Source organism: Equus przewalskii, chromosome 4 (assembly GCF_037783145.1).
Source record: "Equus przewalskii isolate Varuska chromosome 4, EquPr2, whole genome shotgun sequence".
Classification (NCBI taxonomy): Eukaryota; Metazoa; Chordata; class Mammalia; order Perissodactyla; family Equidae; genus Equus; species Equus przewalskii.
Genome location: NC_091834.1, coordinates 57,195,962 through 57,215,869, shown reverse-complemented (window position 1 = coordinate 57,215,869; position 19,908 = coordinate 57,195,962). Strand labels below are relative to the sequence as shown.

The 19,908-nt window shown below is 39.9% G+C and overlaps 1 long non-coding RNA gene and 1 pseudogene across 1 annotated transcript in view; one reads left to right on the top strand and one right to left on the bottom strand.

Annotated features, from left to right (window-relative positions):
- The window catches only part of LOC139082837 (uncharacterized), a 48,302-nt gene extending 30,651 nt beyond the window's left edge, over window positions 1-17,651 (top strand). Inside the window, exons 3-8 of the long non-coding RNA XR_011539131.1 lie at window positions 5,175-5,243; window positions 6,610-6,822; window positions 6,980-7,134; window positions 13,649-13,730; window positions 14,539-14,852; window positions 17,406-17,651. This is a non-coding gene — a long non-coding RNA (uncharacterized lncRNA). The remainder of the gene's footprint in view (window positions 1-5,174; window positions 5,244-6,609; window positions 6,823-6,979; window positions 7,135-13,648; window positions 13,731-14,538; window positions 14,853-17,405) is intronic.
- Window positions 8,056-10,656, bottom strand: LOC103552133 (S-phase kinase-associated protein 1 pseudogene; annotated as a pseudogene).
- Window positions 17,652-19,908: the final 2,257 nt, after the last annotated feature.

Below are 19,908 nucleotides of genomic sequence, written 5' to 3'. Positions count from 1 at the left end.
AAAGAGCTCATTAGAGCTCCTTCCTGGGATAGCTTTGTGGAACTATATTTATGCTGCCTTGACTCTTACAAATTTCAAGCAAGAGTGCTAGAGGCAAATATGAAGGAGATAAAAAACCAAAACAAAGCAAAGCGACGATCCTCTGCCCGCACCACCTGCCACTCCCCCACCCCCCGCCAGTCCTTTAGTGACTAATAGATGATGTTAAAAAAAAATGGTACCAACTCTCCTGACATCCTGCTTAAGGAGGCAAGAGATGGGCTGCGACACCTCCTCCAGCCCCGTCCAGTCTTGTGAGTCTGACAGCTGCTGAATTTTGTAGAACTGTTTGTTGGACCAATGATTTGGCCATACTGTCTGTAAATGCTGCCAGGGGTATGGTCTTCCCAAAATGTTTCCATAAGGTCTTTCTGTCTCAGCATTTCCATACTCACCCTTTGTAGAGTTTCTTAAAGAAATTCTTTGGAATATGTTCTGCCGGTTTTCCAGCACATCATTCCAATGTACCCAAGTTATACCCAGCATTGCTGCACACCAAATAGGTGTCGATACCATGTTGGCACAGATTGGGCACTGCTCTCCACAGACTGCACATGTCTGGTTTGTAATCATATCAACACTGAGCTGTCATTAGGGTATAAGGCAAGTCCCCCCACTTATCCTCCTGCCAGGGTGCCCTGATGGTAGTAAATTCAAGGTACTAACATCTGCCTGGTTAGCCTCTCTTGAAGAAAAGCCCCCCTTCCAAGAATGTTGTAATGTGTGGCCTTGCTCTTGGGTATTTCTACATTTCCTATCTATTACATTTGCCTATTGTGGATCTCTCCTTTTTTTCTCCATTAAACTTCTAATAAAGAACGATGTTCTTGGGGCCGGCTCCGTGGCCGAGTGGTTAAGCTCGCGCACTCCGCTGTGGCGGCCCAGGGTTCGGATCCTGGGCGCGGACATGGTGCTGCTTGCCAGGCCACGTTGAGGCGGCGTCCCACATCCCACAACTAGAAGGACCTGCAACTAAGATATACAACTATGTACAGGGGGGTTTGGGGAGATAAAGCAGAAAAAAAAGAGAAAAAAGATTGGCAACAGTTGTTAGCCCAGGTGCCAATCTTTAAAAAAAAAAAAAAAAAAGAACAATGTTCTTAAAGCAAAGGGTATTTTCTTCAAAGTCTTCTTTGGTGGCCATCTAATGATTTTTTTTTTTTTTTTTAGCATAGAAATAGACTGTTAATACTGGTGACATTCTTTAACAGGGCTACCACTTGCCAGGGTCCCTGGGGGATTTGTTCAAATGACAGGACCTTAAGAGAGAAAGATTTTGTGGCTGTACGAGCTATTCTGCTTTACAGTTGTGAAAAGTTGTTTTTGAAGCAGGTTTTAACGGATTTACAATTCCATAACAGCCCGGCGACCAGGATCTTATGCAGTTTGGTGTGATTTTGCTCATTCCCCTTCTCCCAATATTGCCTTTTTCATGGGTCACAGTAGCTCCAGGGGTCCCCACTTCTGCTGACGTGGCAAAGTATGGTACACATTAAACTGCCCCAGTGGTATACAGAGAACTGCCAACGTTTCCTTTTTGGTGCTTTTCTCTTCAAAAGGGCAGAATTTACTTCTCATGCATACGTGGACTAGAATAATTAACCAGAACTAAGCCATAAACATTTTCCCACCACAAATTTGGTAATATGTTCCAAGATTGTAGCTTCCCATAGGTCTGTTTTGCTTTGCAGGCTTTTTTTTTTTTTTTTAAAGATTTTATTTTTCCTTTTTCTCCCCAAAGCCCCCCGGTACATAGTTGTATATTCTTCGTTGTGGGTCTTTCTAGTTGTGGCATGTGGGATGCTGCCTCAGCGTGGTCTGATGAGCAGTGCCATGTCTGCGCCCAGGATTCGAACTAACGAAACACTGGGCCGCCTGCAGCGGAGCGCAGGAACTTAACCACTCGGCCACGGGGCCAGCCCCATTTGCAGGCTATCTTGATGGACAAAATTCTATTTTTAAGCTAACACTTTATTTTCATTTGTCAATGCAGTTTTGGCCATGTAGTAATACTTAGAAAACTAAAGTGTTTTATAGTGCTCCAGAAGAAATATCAAGAAAAAAATTGCAACGATTAAAAATCATTCCAGACCTTCAGTTCCAAGATCATAATCAAATTAAGTAGTGCTACCAACTTGTTTTTCATTGCAGAAACATTTCATTTGGACATACATTTATTGTTTGAAAATAGAAATGGTTTATGCATGGGATAGGGCATCTTTTGGAAAGATACCTTTCTATGAGTGATCTGGAAAATAAGTTAGTTTGCATTGCAAATGAATAAGTGAATGAATACGAAAATATTTAGTGTGCCTCTGAAGGAATAACTGAACTTGAGGAAACACTCATATCGAGGGTTTGGGAAGATAGGGAGTGAGTAGAAGATTTCTTTCAAAACTAGAGAAATCTCAGAGTGAACAGTATGGAAATGATTTTATCTCAGGAATTCATACAACGATAGACAACTGGGAAACGGTCGTGTGGATGACGGGCTGAAAGGAAATAATCTGGGTGTAGATAAATGTTTTAAAAGCCATGGTTGGCTTTAAATTAATAAGCCAAGAATAAGAAATACTCTTGTGCACAGTAATAGACACAGAGTATGGTTTGTTTGCAAAAGTCAGCTGTGTATAAGCCACAGCCTTTCTTTACAAAGTTTGTTCTGGAAAAACAAGAGGAGGAATTCCTGCCACTTGTTATGGAGAAAGGATATTGGAGAGATCACAGCATTCGTCATGTGCTTTGAGCATCAAGTGATATGACCCAGCTGAAAGGTGGAGAGAGGCTCTCTGGGGACAACATTTCTACAGAGATTATTTTCCTACGTCACATAACATTTGTAGCCACAGTAACACATCCCTACATTTTTAAGTATTCTCAAAAGAATGCTCATTTTTCATAGCAGAAACCATTTTTTCTGAATTTGAAAATAGATTTTATGAATTAATGAGTCCCCATTCTGCATTTCCCCACTGACTTGAATCTGTTCTTCACACAGCACACTCCCTTTTAAGTTAGAAAAGAGAGTGTGAAACTTTTGTTTTAAGAAGAAATCAGAACTTTTAGTTTTCTAGTGGCAAATCTTTTAAAAAATTATGTAGAATTTCAAACCAAAAGCAAAAGCAGAGGACAGACCACAATGAACCTCTGTGTATCCATTATCCAGCTTTAGCAATTACTAATGTGTTGCCAGTCTCGTGCCAAGTCTTTACACAGTTCAAGTGTTGGGTTACATTTTTTCAATTAGCCATGTTCCCATAAAAGAGGCATCTAAATTGAGCTACTGTAAAGATATCAGGGAATCTTGCTCTTAGAAATCATCTGAAGGGAAACCCATTAGTTAAAGGGAATATTCACTCTGTTATTTTTCTGTTTTATAAATAGAATTAATAACTTCTGTTTTCCTCCCCTCACCCCTTTCCATTTTGATTCAATAGGGAGTACTTTTCGCAATATGTTGGATCAGGAAGTTGTCCGTTTCTATAGCAATATGCAACCTGATAATTTCCATGAGAAAGTTGGTTTTCTTTTTTTAAATAACTGTGTGTGAGATTCATGTTTCATGGTCAACCTTGTATGAGAAAATCCTGAAGCTGCTTGCTTCCAGAATTAGTAGCGATCACATCTTGATCTCATAATTGCTCACTTTGCTGAAGGCATGACAGTTAAGTCAGCATTTCACTGGCTATGAGTTCAGGTCAAAATTGTCCCCCTTTGAGAGTGAACGCCTTTGCCTTTGGTACTTACGGGAGTCTTGGAGAAGACAGCCCACTTCACTGAAGTCTGGGCATGGCCCTCCCCTCTGAGTGGAGATATACGACTAGAATGTATTGTGGGGGACTCCGCTAGAGACCTTCTCAATATCCACTCTCCCCTTCTGCTTTCCTGAGAGAATTCTAATCCTGTTTGAGGTGGCAATGTACCCAGCCACTACATGCCCCGGCCTTCCCAGTGAGACGTTAGTAGAAATTTGCTGGAATTTTGGGGAGAGATTTTGTTTTTCTGGTGTAGGCTGGCATCACCTTCTTCTTTTCCCCTTTTCTTTCTATCTGGATGGAGGACTGGAGGGAGACCACCGTCTCGTGACCATGAGGTAAGAAGCACCAGGATGAGCCAAGGCAGGGAAGGAGGCTGGGACTCAGGGCTCAGCCTCCCAAGTGGTGAATGTCCTTTTTGAAAATAGCCTATATCTTCTTTGGAGGGCGCACTGAAAATATTCCTAAAAAAAGAAAAAAAAAAGAGATTCTCGTTCTCAGATTATGCTCACCAGGTGAAGTGGAGAATTGAAGCAATTGCCTAGAGAGGCGGGACTTCCTGAATCCTTTAGGAACTGTTCCTATAATCGAGTCACAAGTGATTTTTAGGCACGTTATGGGATCATTTTCCTTTGTTGGTGTAGATCTGCTCTTAACATTTACGTGTATTGCATAAATAATCTAAGAAGTTTAGATTTGTGTAGCTCTCTGTTTAAAATGCTTTTGCTGTTTAGCTGAGAAGGTGCCAAATGACAGTTACTTCTGGGGTGAATAAGCTGGGCATGGGGTGGTGTCACCAAAAAGCCTTCAAATGCTCAGAGAGCAATATGTATAGGAAGGACATTAAAGATTGGTCTTTTCCAGAAGTGACAGATTACCTAACACAATAATCCATGCTATCAGACAAATTGGTTTGAGAAATCAGACAGCTGGCTTTGTTCCAACACCAATAATACTATTAACAGCAGTGACAGAATGATGCCAGGAGGGCAGGGGGGCCCTGCATGGCAGAACTGGCTCTGGGCCAACTGAGGGAAATACACTCAAAGAACTTTTTGTCTTGTTTTTCTGTTTACATTTGGCATTCGGCAGCCACATAAGGGCTGTTAACATTGGCTGTTGTGTAAATCTAAACAGGTAAGGAACAGGACCGAGTTTTAAGATAGACACTTTTCCAGCAATTCATCTTGAACACAGAACTCCAGCGTTCCTCATTCTCCGTGAGGCCTCCTGTTCCACCAGATAATTTATGACTCCTAGATCTTGCCATTTCATTAAAACCCAAAGCATTTGACAAACTATATTTTAAAAAAGTTTTTCCAGGACTTGGTTTCTAGCAGGAGGAATTTATGATGAGTTGACTTAATCCTTGCTTTTCAGAGACGTCAAAAAAAACTTCTTTCTATAAACAACGGGCTCGCATGTAGGAGATCGTAGACCAAGCAACGGGTAAGTTGTCAGTGCTGCATTGTGAGAGCAATCTCACCAAATGACTTCTTAAAGGCCCCTGTGTGCAGCCCAGCATTGGCGTCTGCCCTCTGAGCTAATTGCGCTGTCTGAGGACTGGCCAGCTGCCAGCTTTACCTGGCCCAGTTCCGCTCCAGCCCAGGTTGCCTGTGTATTCACTTATTACAACCAACCACTGTGAAATCATTCACAGACCTTGGCAATAACAGATGTAAGGTGATTTATTTATATATTTTGACTAATAATCTTAACTTGTCATTTCGTTTTTAAAATTTGATAAACGGACTGGGAATTTGAAGAGGGAGCTGTTTGCGTTAAATTTATAACCCTGCTTCCTGGCATTTTGGGATTGGTTATTGCTTTTGGATTCCTTTTCTTGTCAGAGGGGCGTGTGTGTGTGTGTGTGTGTGTGTGTAAGGGTCTCCTGCTCACTCTCGTCTGGTTTTTCCTAATATTTCAGTATGATGTTACAAAGAAAATTTTTGAGAAGTGGAGCTTCATAGGATACATGGTGTTTTCCAAATTTTTATGCGCTAACAAAGAATAAAACTGAAAAATGTGGGTATAGTGTTTTGTTAGTGCAATTTTTGCCTTCTTTTGGTGTATCTACCCAATGTAGAGTGAAATGGCATTTCAGCAACAATTTGCAAAGTAGAAAATCAACACCCCAAATAGATTTCCTTGTGTGTTTTGCCAGCTCTCGCCATCTACATGGAACTCAGTGATGTTCATCATTTCACCTCACTTTGAACTGAATAGACACTGCATCTTCTTAAAACTTTCTTGTCTATTTCTGTGACCAGAGGGAGGTGGATGGAGACACGTGAGAGAAGTGTTTGGCTATTTCATATTGACAGTTGCAATTGCTGGAGGGAAATATGGGTAATGTGGTTGGCTACTTATTTTGACTGAATGCAGTTGACTGATAACTTTCCTGCTAGTCTCTGCCCGGGCAGACATAGGTCCGTGTGGCTGGGGTACACAGCAATAGCACCAGCAAAGAAAACTAGAGATGTGGTGATTATCTGGATAATTCAGCTGAAAAACTACTTACTTGAAAGTGTTTCAAGGGAAAAATGGTTTTGTGGGGACTTATTTTTTTCCGAGTCTGGCAAAGTTTCTGTAAAGGACCGGACAGTAACTATTTTAGACTTTACAGATGATACAGACTCTGTGGCAACCACTCAGCTCTGTTGTAGCGCGAAAGCAGCCATAGAAAATACTTAAAGGGGTAGGCACGGCGGTCTTCCAATAAAGCTTTATTTATAACAACAGGCAGTGCGTTGGATTTGGCCTGGGGGCTGTAGTTTGCCAACCCCTGATCTAGTCCCACTTCCTCATTTTACAGGTGAGCAAATGGAACCAGTGGGATGAAGCAAACCACTCAAAATCGTCTAGCCGGTTACGGGAGACTAGAATCTTTTACTCCTGGCTCCCACATGCTATGATTCCTCACCCAGACAGCTTCCCTTAGTTACTCCCTGTGGATCTTTATTCTCAAAGTTGTGTAAACCTAGACAGCCAGTGACTTTTCTGCCTTGTGGGAGTGGCAGGTACATGCGTAAGTATGTGTGCTTATAGATCTGATCAAATCTATTTATGGATGTTAAAGTGAATCAAAATATAAGAAATCTGAAGTGTCTGTAAGCTACTTGTTTTCAAAATTTGAAATGTTTTACATGGTCTTTTCTCCTGTCAATCTTTTCAATTGTTCCAAGCCTTCCTGTGTGTGTGCTGGTAGAGATCAGGGCCTGGGACCGGCTGAGAGTGCTGACAGACCGTGGGAAAGGTCTCAGAGGCAGAGAAGGAAAAATGGAAAACTGACACCTTATAGAAATCAAAGAGGATGCCTTGGTCTGGGATGTCTGGAGAAGTGAGTAAATGCGGTGTTAAAGCTGAATTAGGCTGTAAAGCCTTTTTGAGGTTCAGAACTCATCTGTTGTGGGCAGTTATTGCTTTTGACTGCCCTAGCCTGCTCCTTGAGCCATAATGCTTGGGGCAGGAAGTCACATGTCACCAGCCAGGTGAATCAGAGGCCTCCTGCAGAGTGTGAGAAGGTGGTTCTGGCAATGAGGATGTCTTTCCTTCCAGGCCTAACAGGAAAGGTGCGAGCCAGAGCTGTCTATGACTATACTCCTTGTAGCACAGAAGACAGCTTGGCAGTAGAGACAACAGTACCAATGGCTTATAGATGCTGAGAGATGAGATGAGCAGAAAGAGTTCTGGTGCCCAGCTTCCCTTGGAGATGCCCAGGTCAGCTCTGATCTCTGAAGCCCTTCTTTGACTCCGTGAACCACTGCAGTCCGTCCTGATTACCCCCCTTTATTTTGCTTGAGCTATTTTTAGTTGAGTATTTGACAACTATAATCAAACAGTCTTGACTTTTTTTTACCATCTCATTAGTAAAAGTATCTGTCTTCAAATTGTATATAAAATTTATATTTTCCTAGAAAATCTCTCTCTTTTTAACAAAACTGATGCCCCTATATTCCTCTTACATTCATTATATTTCTAAGAGGAGCAAAAGATACCTTTAATGTCTTTTTAGGAAGAAATATATGAATATAGCCAGACCTTTATGAATTTATGTTTATCCGCTCATAGGACACACGTACACAATCACATCTACTTCTGTTTCTTAGTCTGCAGGAAAGGTTATTTTGAGACACAGTGACTTTTCACAAAGAGAACAAATAATAAAAAGACAGATAATAAAACTTGCAGAGAGGTTTAAGCCACTGTAGAGGAAACCAGCAGTTGTTTTAGGGGTGTTTTCATTGCTTGAGGGAATCCCTTAAGCTTTGGGTTCATAAGATCGTCTGCCGGCCTCCTCTGATAAAGTGGAAGAGAAGTTTCAGAACAGAAGGCCGAGCAGAGAACTGGAAATGAGTACAATCAGTGTTCACGGACAAGCTGTAGATTTCAAGGAAAAACATCCCATTCGATGTATTAATTTTCATATGAGACAGTTCACAACAATCCTGATAAATAGCATATTTTAAAGTATCCATTTGACTCTGTGCAGTGGCTGTGCAGCCAGGCCAAAAACAGAGACAAATTTGTGAAAGAAAGCGTCAATTACTTTGATTTCCAATAGGCAAGTTTTTTTTGACTTTTTACAACTTACATGAAGTTCACAAATCTTAAGTGTACAGCCCACTCAGTGAAGTTTGATGAGGTCTCACCATCCAAGTGAAAATCTACAGTATTTCCAGCACTCCAGAGAGTTCCCTCGTGCCCCCTCTCAATGAACATTCCCACCAAAGGTAAACGCTGTTCTGAACACTTGACCATAGCTGAGTTCTGCCTCTTCTTAAACTTCATATAAATGCAATCATGTGCTATGTACTCTTTTAGGTTTGGCTTTATTCACACTCTGTGAGAATCATCCATGTTTTTGAGTGTAGCAGCAAACCTTGTTTTTATTATTGCTATTTAATATTCCGTTGTATGAGCATAGCTTGATTTATTTAACTATTTTGTTGCTGATGGCAAGTTGGGTTATTTTTAGTCGGGGGTTATTACACAATAAGGTGCTAAGAATATTCTTGTACCTACCTTTGAGTGGACACAGGCACCCTTTTCTCTTTGTTAATGCACCCAGAAGTGGAATTGCTCGAGTGTAGGGTAGGTGTATGTCTAGCCCTAGTAGATACTGCTAAACAGTTTTCCAAAGTGATTGCGCTAGTTTACAATCCTGCCAAAAATTCGTGAGAGATCCAGTTGCTCCATAACCTCATCAACACTTGGTATTGCAAGTCCTTTTAATTTTAGCTCTGTTTGTGGTCTTGTACTGATATTTCACTGAGGTTTTAATTTGCATTTCTTTGATGACTAATGATATTGAACAACTTTTATATGTTTACTGGCTACTTGGCTATTCTTTCATAGAGTGACTGCTCTAAATTTTTGCCTATTTTCAAAAAACATTGGATTGCCATTCTCCTTATTGATTTGTAGGAGCTCTTTACATATTCTGGGTACTAGTTCTTTGTCAGATACATGATTTATAAATATCTTCTGCCAGTCTATAGCCTGCTTCATTCTCTTAATGTTGTATTATGATGAGCAGAAATTTTTAATAAGCAAGTCCAGTTTTTCAAACTTTTAAATTTAGTGCTTTTTGTGTCCTATTTAAGAAATCTTTGCCCAGTCCAAGTTTATGATAATGTTCTGTTATAAGTTTTTTTTTCTATTTCAGAAAACTTTTTGCAAGTTGTTTTATTTATAATGCCAACCTGTATTTAAAAGATCACTAAAGTTAACTGGACAATAAACTAGGCAGAAATCACTTTACAAAAAGAGGGAAAGCCCAAAATGCCATATGCTATAGAGAACCCACAGTTTAGTTTTATTCAGAGCAAAGAAAAAGGAAACTTCTGATCATACTAGAAGAAACTCAGCCATAAGTTTGGAATCTGTACTCAAACCACACATGCATTGAGGACAATATTCTGCTAATACAATTGATTTGCTGTTGCATTTGTCTACTGTTTGTCTAATATTAACAATTATAAACAGAGCAGTGCAATTAGTATTTCAAACAATCCTTACAGTGTTACAGCATCAGGCACAACATTTCACTTCTCTTCACACCACTTGTTCTCCTTGGGTACCTGGGCTTCCTCTTCTTCAGTGAAGTCATTTTTTTTTTTTTTAAACCTTACTCAGCCACTTTTTTTTTTTTTTTTAAAGATTTTATTTTTTCCTTTTTCTCCCCAAAGCCCCCCGGTACATAGTTGTGTATTCTTCGTTGTGGGTTCTTCTAGTTGTGGCATGTGGGACGCTGCCTCAGCGTGGTCTGACGAGCAGTGCCATGTCCGCGCCCAGGATTCGAACCAACGAAACACTGGGCCGCCTGCAGCGGAGCGCGCGAACTTAACCACTGGGCCATGGGGCCAGCCCCATTCAGTGAAGTCATTTTTGACGTTGAAGGTCTTGTGACTTTCCTCAGGAGTTTTCCCTCTGATCATTTGCAACAGTCTTGCATGTAACATCAAGCAAACCTTTGATGTCTGAGTAGTTAGCAGCCAGAATAAGTTCAAAAAGTGTTCCTTGTTCAACTGTCAGGGATTCTTGGTCCCAAACTGGGGTATCGTCTGTCTGCTTTTCCTTGTTCTCATCATCCTCAGGAAAAAGAGGGTCATCCTTGTGTTGGGTGCACCAATGAATGACCTTTTGTAATATTCTGCATTAACATTTGGTAGAGGAACTGGATCATCATCTCCTTCATCATTCATTCCCAAATCTTCCAACATGGTCTTGATAGTCATAGATTGCTTGGCAATTTCCACATCAACCTCAAATATCTCTCCATCAGAACTCTGCAACTTAATTGAAGGCATGGTGTTGGGTCTCAAGGAGACGGCGGGCCGAGGTTGATGGGGGCAGGGGGACATCAACACACAGAAGAGAAAGACAGACAACGAGGCCACTCTGTTCTGTTATGTTTTTCCTTGAAGCTTAATTGTTTTAACATTCACATTTGAGTCTATGATCTGCATTGAATTAATTTTTGTATATAGTGTGAGGTAGGGGATCAAAGTTCATTTTTCTATATGCACATCCTTTGGACTTAGAACCACTTATTAAAAGGACTCCTCACTGAATTACAGTGTACTTTTATTGTAAATCAAATGACTCTGTATGTGTGGGTCTATTTTTGGGTTCTCTATTTTGTTCTATTGGTCAATTTATCTATGCCTATGCTTCCATTACTATCTTTACTACTGGAGCTTTGAAAGTTTTGTTATCTAATATCATACATTATCCAGATACAATCTTTAAGAGTTCCATGGCTGGGTTCTTTGCATTTTCATATACATTTTAGAATCAATCAGCTTGTCATTTTCCACAAAAAGCCTGCTGGGAGTTTACTTGAGGTCACATTGAATTTCTAAGTCAATTAGGGAGAATCAACGTTCTAACAATATTGAATTTTCTCATTCATGAAAATGGCTTATCCCTTAATCTACTTAACTTAAGTGTGTCAATATCTCCCTCAGTAGTGCTTTGAAGTTTTTGATGTATAGATCTTGTACTTTTTTGGTTAGATTTATTCCTAGGTATTTTATGATTTTTCGTGCTGTTGTATTTGACATTTTTAAATTTTAATTTTCTAATTGTTTCCAGTATTACATAAATATACAATTATTTTTTGTATCCAAAAACCATGCTAAGTTAACTTAATCAATGTAATAGTTCGTAGTTTCATTAGGATTCTCTCTATATACTTGATCATGTCCTCCATGAATACTGATGTTTTACTTTCCCCTTACCAATCTTTTTAACTTTTATTTCTTTTTCTTGCCTTATTTTACTGGGTAGGACCTCTAGTATAATACTGAATAGAAAGGATGTGAGGGTGTTAGATGTAGAGTTTTGTAGATATCCTTTATCAGATTAAGGACTTTCTCTGCTATTCCTAGTCTGCTGAGAGTTTTTAAAAAAATCATGAACAGTTATTGAATATTATAAAATGCTTTATCTGTGAGCATATTTGAGATATGAGTATATTTGAGAAGCATATTTCTTTCTCCTTTAGTCTGTTAATGTGATGAATTGCTTTATTTTAGAATGTTAAACCAACTTTGCATTCCTGGAGTAAAGTTCATTTGGTCATGATATGTTATCTTTTTGAGCCATTATTGAATTTGATTTATTAATATCTTGCTTAAGATTTTCACATCTGTAATTTTCTTATATCAGGTTCTGATGTCAATGTTATGGTCCTCACAAAAAGGTTGGGAAAAATATTTCTTCTTTTTCTATTCTTTGGAAAGATTTGTGTAAGAATTCACAATTGAAGCCATTTGAGTATGTGATTTCCTTTGTGGGAAGTCTTTAAATTATAGATTTAATTTCTTTAATAGATATAAGAGTATTCAGATTTTTCTAATGTTAGTTTTGATAAATTGTTTTTCTGGAATTTATTCATTTCTCTAAATTTTCAAGTTTATTGTCGTAACATTCTTCATAATATCCTCTTATTGTCTTTTTAATACCTGTATGGTTTGTGGTGATATCCTTTTTTAAATCCCTGGAATTAGTCACTTGTGTTTTCTCTCTTTTTAAAAATCAGTCTGGCTAGGTGTTTAAGAATTTTATTAATCTTTTCAAACTACCAACTTTTGGGTTTGTTGATTTTTCTCTATTGTATATTTATTTTGTATGTCATTGATTTATGCACCTATTTTTATCATAGTTTTCCTTCTATTTTTCTTGGGTTTAATTTGCTGCTTTCCCCCCCAAGCTTCTTGAGATGGGAAATTATATAATTAATTTTCAAACTTTCTTCTCTTAAAATATATGCAGTTATTTAATATATTCATTTATTTATTTACAGTTTTTTAAAAGATTTTTAAAACTTTTTTTCCTTTTTCTCCCCAAAGCCCCCCAGTACATAGTTGTGTATTTTTAGTTGTGGGTCCTTCTAGTTGTGGCATGTGGGATGCTGCCTCAGTGTGGCTTAATGAGCGATGACATGTCCGTGCCCAGGATTTGAACTGGTGAAACCCTGGGCTGCCAAAGCAGAGCGTGCGAACTTAACCTCTCAGCCATGGGGCTGGCCCTCATTTATTTTTTAATATACATATTTAGTTTTTAAAATATTCCTTTAAGTATTGCTTTAGCTGCATTCCACAAGTTTTGATATGTTGCATTTTCACTTGGCTCAAAATATTTTTTCATTTCCTTTTTGACTTCTTCGATGATCTATGAGTTATTTAAATGTGTGTTGCTTAATTTCCAAACATTTGGTGATTTTCTATTTATCTTTCTGGTATTGATTTCTTATTCAATGCCACTATGATCAAAGAAAATATTCTGATTTCAATCTTTTGAACTTTGTTGAGACTTATTTTGGTCCAGCTTATGGTTTATTTTGGTAAATGTTTCATATGGGCTTAGAAAGAATACGTATTCTCCAGATGTTGAATAGAATATTCTAAATGTGCCAATTAGGTCAAGTTGGTAAATCATGTTGTTTCAAATTGTCTGTATTTTTTACTGATCTTTTATCTGCATGTTCCATCAGTTACTGAGAGAGGTGTGTCAAAGCTGGTACTAGTCTGGCTCTGGAGAATGTGGGCAGGGCTGCCCTGCATGGCTACAGAGACTGGTCCTGCCCTTACGAAATGTGAATGGCACTTCCTGGAGTTGTGGGTTGGAATTTATGCTGAAAGTGAATGTGAATCCCAGGACTTGGGCCTCAGTAGACTAGGCAACCTCAAGATGAGCCAGAGTCCTGTGTTGAACATTTAGTGCCATATTTGAATGACAAATCAAACTGTCAATCACTTAATTGGCTTTGGGTTGGATTTTTTATTTCTTTGGTCTGCTATTTCTTCTTCTTTAAGTCAGATCATAAAAATGCTCACTTTTCCCAGGCTGTGGAGCACACACTGAGGTCTGAGGACTGTGAATGTGAATAGAAATAACCCTGAGAAATAACATGCTGAGAAGTACACAGTAAGTACCTTTTACCTGTGGAGATTTGCCTCCTTAACAATTTCTGATTTTGGAAGTGGGACCTGACACTGCTGAAATTTGGGTTAAACATCCCCCAAACCCATTTTTAAGTGGTGAGCCTTTTCCGGATGGGCAGATGTGCTGACTCCAAATTGTCCACGGCTCTGGGCTTGGTACTGGTGAGGGGTTAACAAGTGAGCATGGGCTTCTTTGGAGGATCAGGTTGGGGAAGAACAAAGATTTTTGAATTCAGAAGACCTAGAATTGAATCCTATTCTTGTACTTTCTAGCTATATGGCAAGGGCGAAATCACAACTCCCCAAGTCTCAGTGTTTTCATCTGTAACACCCGATTCATGGGATTTATGGTGTGGAAGTAGGAAGCTCCTAGCATTGTGCCTGCCTATCAAGATAAGTGACACATGCTAGTTCCTCCTTGTTTCCGAGTCTCTCAGGCGAGAGAATTGAAGAATGTCCCTACTTTTGGGTTAGGTGTTAAGAGACTGATTATGGGGTTGGCTGAAGAGTCTAGCACTGCGATAAACTTGCGAATAGGGATGATTGGAGTCTACAGGTCAAGGCCTACTGAACAATAGCAGAGTTTTCTCAAAAAAGGAGTGAGGACCGGTTCCAGCTGCATTAGTCCCTGCCCGTTACCCTGTTTACGTTGATGCAGTTACCCATCCAAGAGAATTGTAAGCCAGCCAGGAAAAACATGACTGGCATTTCAACTTCTGTCCAAACGTGGAAAAGCCCCTTACACATCAGAAGTCGACTCAATATAATTCTAATGTTTTCCTTTTGCACAGGACCAGAATCTGTTAGCACTCATCGCTTTCTGAGATTTGCAAGAAAGCGCATCATAGGAAAATGTTCTTGCCAGCAACAGAAGGAGAGCTGGTAGTTTTGGCTCAGTGGGAACTCCAATAGAAATGGAAGCGTCAGCTCAGGCTGCTGAAGGCCAACTCAGGGATGAAGACCTCACTCTGAGGGCTTGTGCCGGAGGGTCTAGGAGTCCTAACGTCTAGAGTATCCAAGTTGACCTGGAGAAATGGAGGACAAGCATTCTGGGAAGATACGAGCCTGTCTAAACTGTAAGAACAAGGTACAGGCAAAGCATGAGGTAGGCACACATTATATGAGGTCTTCTCCCAGGACGGGCTTCCTCTTTGGCAGGCTGCACTGAGGATTCCAGAGGCTCCTCCTGCTTCAGTGGGAGATCAGGCTGAGGCTGATTAGTGATGTCTGCCATGGAGCAGGGAGGGACTGGGTGACCCATGGGCTCTTTCTTTTAAAATTTAATTTTAATTTTTCTCAAAGGAATATATTGACATAATGGGAAAAGGCAATGCTACTACAGGGCTTTAATGAAAACAGCAGTCCCTGATCTCACCTCTCCCCATGCCTGAGTCCTGCCCTCTGCCCCCCGCTCCCCCACCCAAATCTCTTCCAATTTTTAAAAGCTGTAGATTCTTAAGTCCATATTTTTTTCTTTTTCTTTTATTAAGGACAATTTCAAGCATATACGAAAAGTTGAGAGAATAGTACAAGAAACTTCACATTCCATCACCCAGCTTCAACCACTATCATCACATGGCCAGTCTTGTTCATTTATCTCCCTCCACTCCCAGATTATTTCAAAGCAAATCCAAGTCACTGAGTGATTTCATCTGTAAATAATTTACTATGACTCTCTAAAAAGATAAGGAATCTTGTTTCTAACATAACCACATATCATTATCTCCTTAGTATCATCAAATATTTGCTGTTCTACTTTATCTGATGATCTTATCATTTTTTAAATATTTTGCCTTAATAATTCTAAATAATATGCTTATATTTGAGTCATTTATTTTCAAATCCAATAGCATGGTTGCTCTATTCCAGGAATTCCCATCTATTTCAGAGCAAGTGTGCAGATCACTGAGTGGCAGAAAGGTGCTTGTGGGTGAGATGTGATGTCTCCCAGCTGGGGTCCCTTCCATCTGTGGCCTCCCCCGCCGATGCTGTCAGTCCAGGCAGCTGCGTCCTGTAATTAGCTAACGTGGGGCTTTGTGTTTTCCCTTTGTGAATGTGAGAACAGTGTTGGAGACGCTTGTTCCACACAAGTGTACGTGGAGCTCACTTATGTAATAGTACTCTAATTCATTCCTGACACTGGAAAAGCAGGGGGGACCATGCCAGTTGTTTTTGAGGTAGCCAGTGCCGTGTAATGGAAAGACATCACAGTTGTTGGAACTGGGAGAACTCAGGTTTAAATCTGGGCTCTCTCACTTGGCAGCTACGTGATCTTGGGCAAATTACATAACTTCTCTGAGTCTCTGTTTTCATGTGTGCTATGCATGGAGAGCAATGCTTACCTCTCAGGGAAGGTGTTGGAAAGATTCAATGCAATAACACATAGAACATGCTGGAACTACATCTGACACAGAGCAGGGACTCGATAAATTCATGTGCTCTCTCTCTCTCAGTATATACATATACAAACTGTAAAAAATATGTATGTGTGTATATTTATCTGTATATATCCAAATATAATATTTTACCTTTTATAGATGAATGGAGAACAACTCTAACTCACTTTTATTTTGCATATTTAGTATCGTATTTATTAAAAAATTATCTAATCTTTCTACTTTAATCTCTACTTATGACTGCCTAAAATAAAAATATAAAATATAATAAAACAATTCCTTTTAGTTAAACTTCTTTAATTCAAAATAAGCATCTAAATTACAGAATTTTTTAAAAAATAAAATAACTCTTGTTAGTTTCACATAATGCTGACTAATTGAAAGTAAACTCTCCTCTCTTGGTTGGACCTGCTTTAACGGACATGTGACTCAAACAGCTAAAAAGGCTTCAGTCAGGGCTCCTCTGGTTGCAAGTGACGGAAAGATGACAAAATTAGCTTAAGCAAAGAGGAATCTTACTGGCTCACAGACGTTGGAAGTCTAGAGGTTGTGTTGTCTCCAGTTATGTCATGATCCGGGGACTCATAAAACATTATTAGATTTTTCTCTTCTTCTGCCATCTCTCAGCCCTGTGCATTGGCTTCAATCTGGAGTTTCTTCCAATTTTCAAAGGTGTCCAAGGTAGTCACCTAGCATTTCCAGCTTGTGTTGTCCTTGGAGCTCTCAATCCCAGGAGAAGAGGAGCTTTTCTTTGCCAGGATCCACGAATCACATCTCAGAGAAGACTCTCACTGGCTTACTTTGGTCAGGTGCTCACACATATGGTGAGAACACAGCACTCAGGACAGGGGCAGTTGCTAAGATAGGCAGTCTCACCAGGACCACATGGAGGCGAAGGGGTGATCCTCCAGAGGAAAAGCAGAGAGTTGATATCATATAAGGATGCTTTTAGGGAAAAACAATTGTATCATTTACATAACTTACTTGGCAAATAGTTTTTGATCATGCTAGCACAATCAACATATTATAATTTTTATCAAACAGTTTTTTACTTTAATTCAAGTGAACATTCTTTTCTGCAAATATGGTTATCCCATTAATTTCATACCAAATAACTTATTTACAGACAATCATAAATGACAAGGTTCTTAAACACTGATTCTGTGTCAAACACTACGCTAAGCACATAATATGTCTTAAATCATTTAATCTTCACCCAGACCACATGAGATAAGTAACTCTTATTATCTCCATTTTTGCAGATGAGTAAACCGAGGCTGAACACGCTAGGTAATTTCCCCAATCACGCAGCTAATAATTAGGAGAGCTCAGATCAAACCTGGACAGGCTGGCTGCAGAACTTGCACACTGAGTACTCTGAAAACAAAAGGAAATTTCAGATCAGCGTGTGTCACAGTACCACAGATGACAACTGCACAAAATCCGTGTTACCTGTAACACACATGATGCTGTTTATTCCGAAATAAAATTAATTCTTCAAAGATTAAGTTGTTTCTATGTGTATGGCATTATGGTAAGTATCTTAGAGCTTGAGTGGGTTATGTGCAAAACAAGAAGATCTGGTCCTCTTCTTTAAGGAATTTATAATTCTATTTGAGGAGGTAAAACACACAAATGGGAAAAAACAAAAACCAACAAAATCAAAGCCACCCAAGAGCCCTGTTCCTATGTCCTGGGGAAGATGGACCAAAGTCATGTCCAGGGCTGGCTGGGCTTAGCTGGAGAAGCCTTTGTGAGATGGAGAGTGTTAAGTTGGGCTGTAAGGGAGGAACACACATGGATTAGAAAAAACTCAAGGGGAGACTTTAATAATAATAAACAATAGGAATGATAGCTGACATTTATTAGTGCTGCCATGTACCAGGCCATCTGCCAACTGCTTCTTGTGCACTCTCGTATAATCCTCATGTATGATAACCCTGTGAAACAGGTGTCATCATTATCTTCATTTTAAAATATGAGAAAACTGAGTCATAGAGAAGGTTAGGAAACATATTCAAGGTCACACAGTTACTAAGTAAAACTAGAATTCCTGCTGAAGTTGGCTGACTCCAGAACCCACATTCCCAAACACTATGCTCTTAGGTATATCCCATTAAAAAAATCCCATTTAAAAAGTGTTGAACTTTATCATGCATCAAACACACTAGTAGGACTGATAAAGCATTCACTGGATTCTAGATGTGGGAAGATACCCTTGTGTGTCCTGGTACACGACTGGATGTGTTGGGTTCCACCACATTCACTCAAGTGACAGAGCAGCTGAACTGACAAGGGGCATTTACAGACAGCGAGCTTGTCACCAGGAGATGCCTGGGCTCCATTTCATCCGAGCCAGATCATTACAGTAATTTCCACTGGTTCTCTTTCTTGGAGCCATACATTATGAAGACTCTGCTAAGAAAGTGAAGGTTGGACTATAAAGTATCAGTCTAACCTTAAACCAGTGAAACAGCAAGGGAAAGTTATTCACACAGTTTGCTCACATCAGCATAATCTGAGTGAAGCATCCCCAAGGACAAGCCAAAATGAGCTGGAAAGACATGTGGATGAAATATAATCATCAGAGGAAGAGGAAAAGACATGAGAAATTGACAAAGCCAGCTGAATGACTTTTTCTGACCAACTTTCCATCATCCTTTTGGCTATAGTGCCACACCTCAAGTCCCTAAGTCCTAGAAGCCAACAAGGAAGAAATAAGATGTGTGTGTTTATTTTGTGTGCATGCACGATTGTGTGCATGTTTAAATTCATGGCCAGTAACTCTGTTGTACGTGTTAAATGGCTGAAAAATTAGGAGAGTGCCAGGCTCTGCTTTAATTGGATTTTCTAAACCATAAATAAAAGGTGGGGAAAGGAGATGCATTCTTTGATCGATGTCTTCCTTCAGAGCATACACAGCTGGTCCAGAGTCTCTCTCTTGCCTAATTAAGGGGCTTTATTCTGCTCATGCTCAGAGCTGCTGCCTGTGTGCTGGTCTGGAAGCTGACATCAAACCCATGTGTCCAGAGATGCCTCTAGAGGTGGAGCAGACACAGAACGCTGGACCCCCAAACCATTGTGGAATCTTTATGGGAACAAATGATGACATCATGGATAGCAAAGAAATGTGATGTCTAGTCTAGTCTGGAGAGAAGGACCCTAGAAAAATGGCTTCAATTGACACTTGGAAATATACCCAAGCAATTAACCTTTAGGAGGCTTAATGAAGGGAGCCACCAAGAGCTTTTGAAGATCAGCCTTTGCTGTGGTATGAGGTGGAGCAGGGGTGAGTTTGCCCATGCCAGGAGAAAGGAGGGGCCATCCTGTAGTCTGGCCCTCTATTGTCCATTTTTCTCACCAGAGCCAGGACTATGGGGAGCTGGGTGCAAGCCAGGTACTTAGGGTGCAAAACTGAAGGAGATTCTCATTGTTGAGTACTTAGAGTGCTACAGCCAGAGGGATCTTCCAAACAAGTAAGTCTGAGTGCCCCAAAGATGGTGTCCAAAGGCCTTCACAACTTACAGCAGGGCTTTGCCCACTTTTATGTGCCTACAAAGCACCTGGGGTGCTCTTGAAAATAAAACGAAGATTCTAGATTAGTAGGTCCAGGGTGGGACATGCATTTCTAACAAGCTTCCAGGTGATGCTGAGGCTACTGGTCTGGGGACCACACTTAGAACAGTGAGGGTTCAGGTGTCAGCAAAGTAAGGCCATAGGCCATATCCAGCCTGCTACCTGTTGCTGGAAATAAACACACTTTTA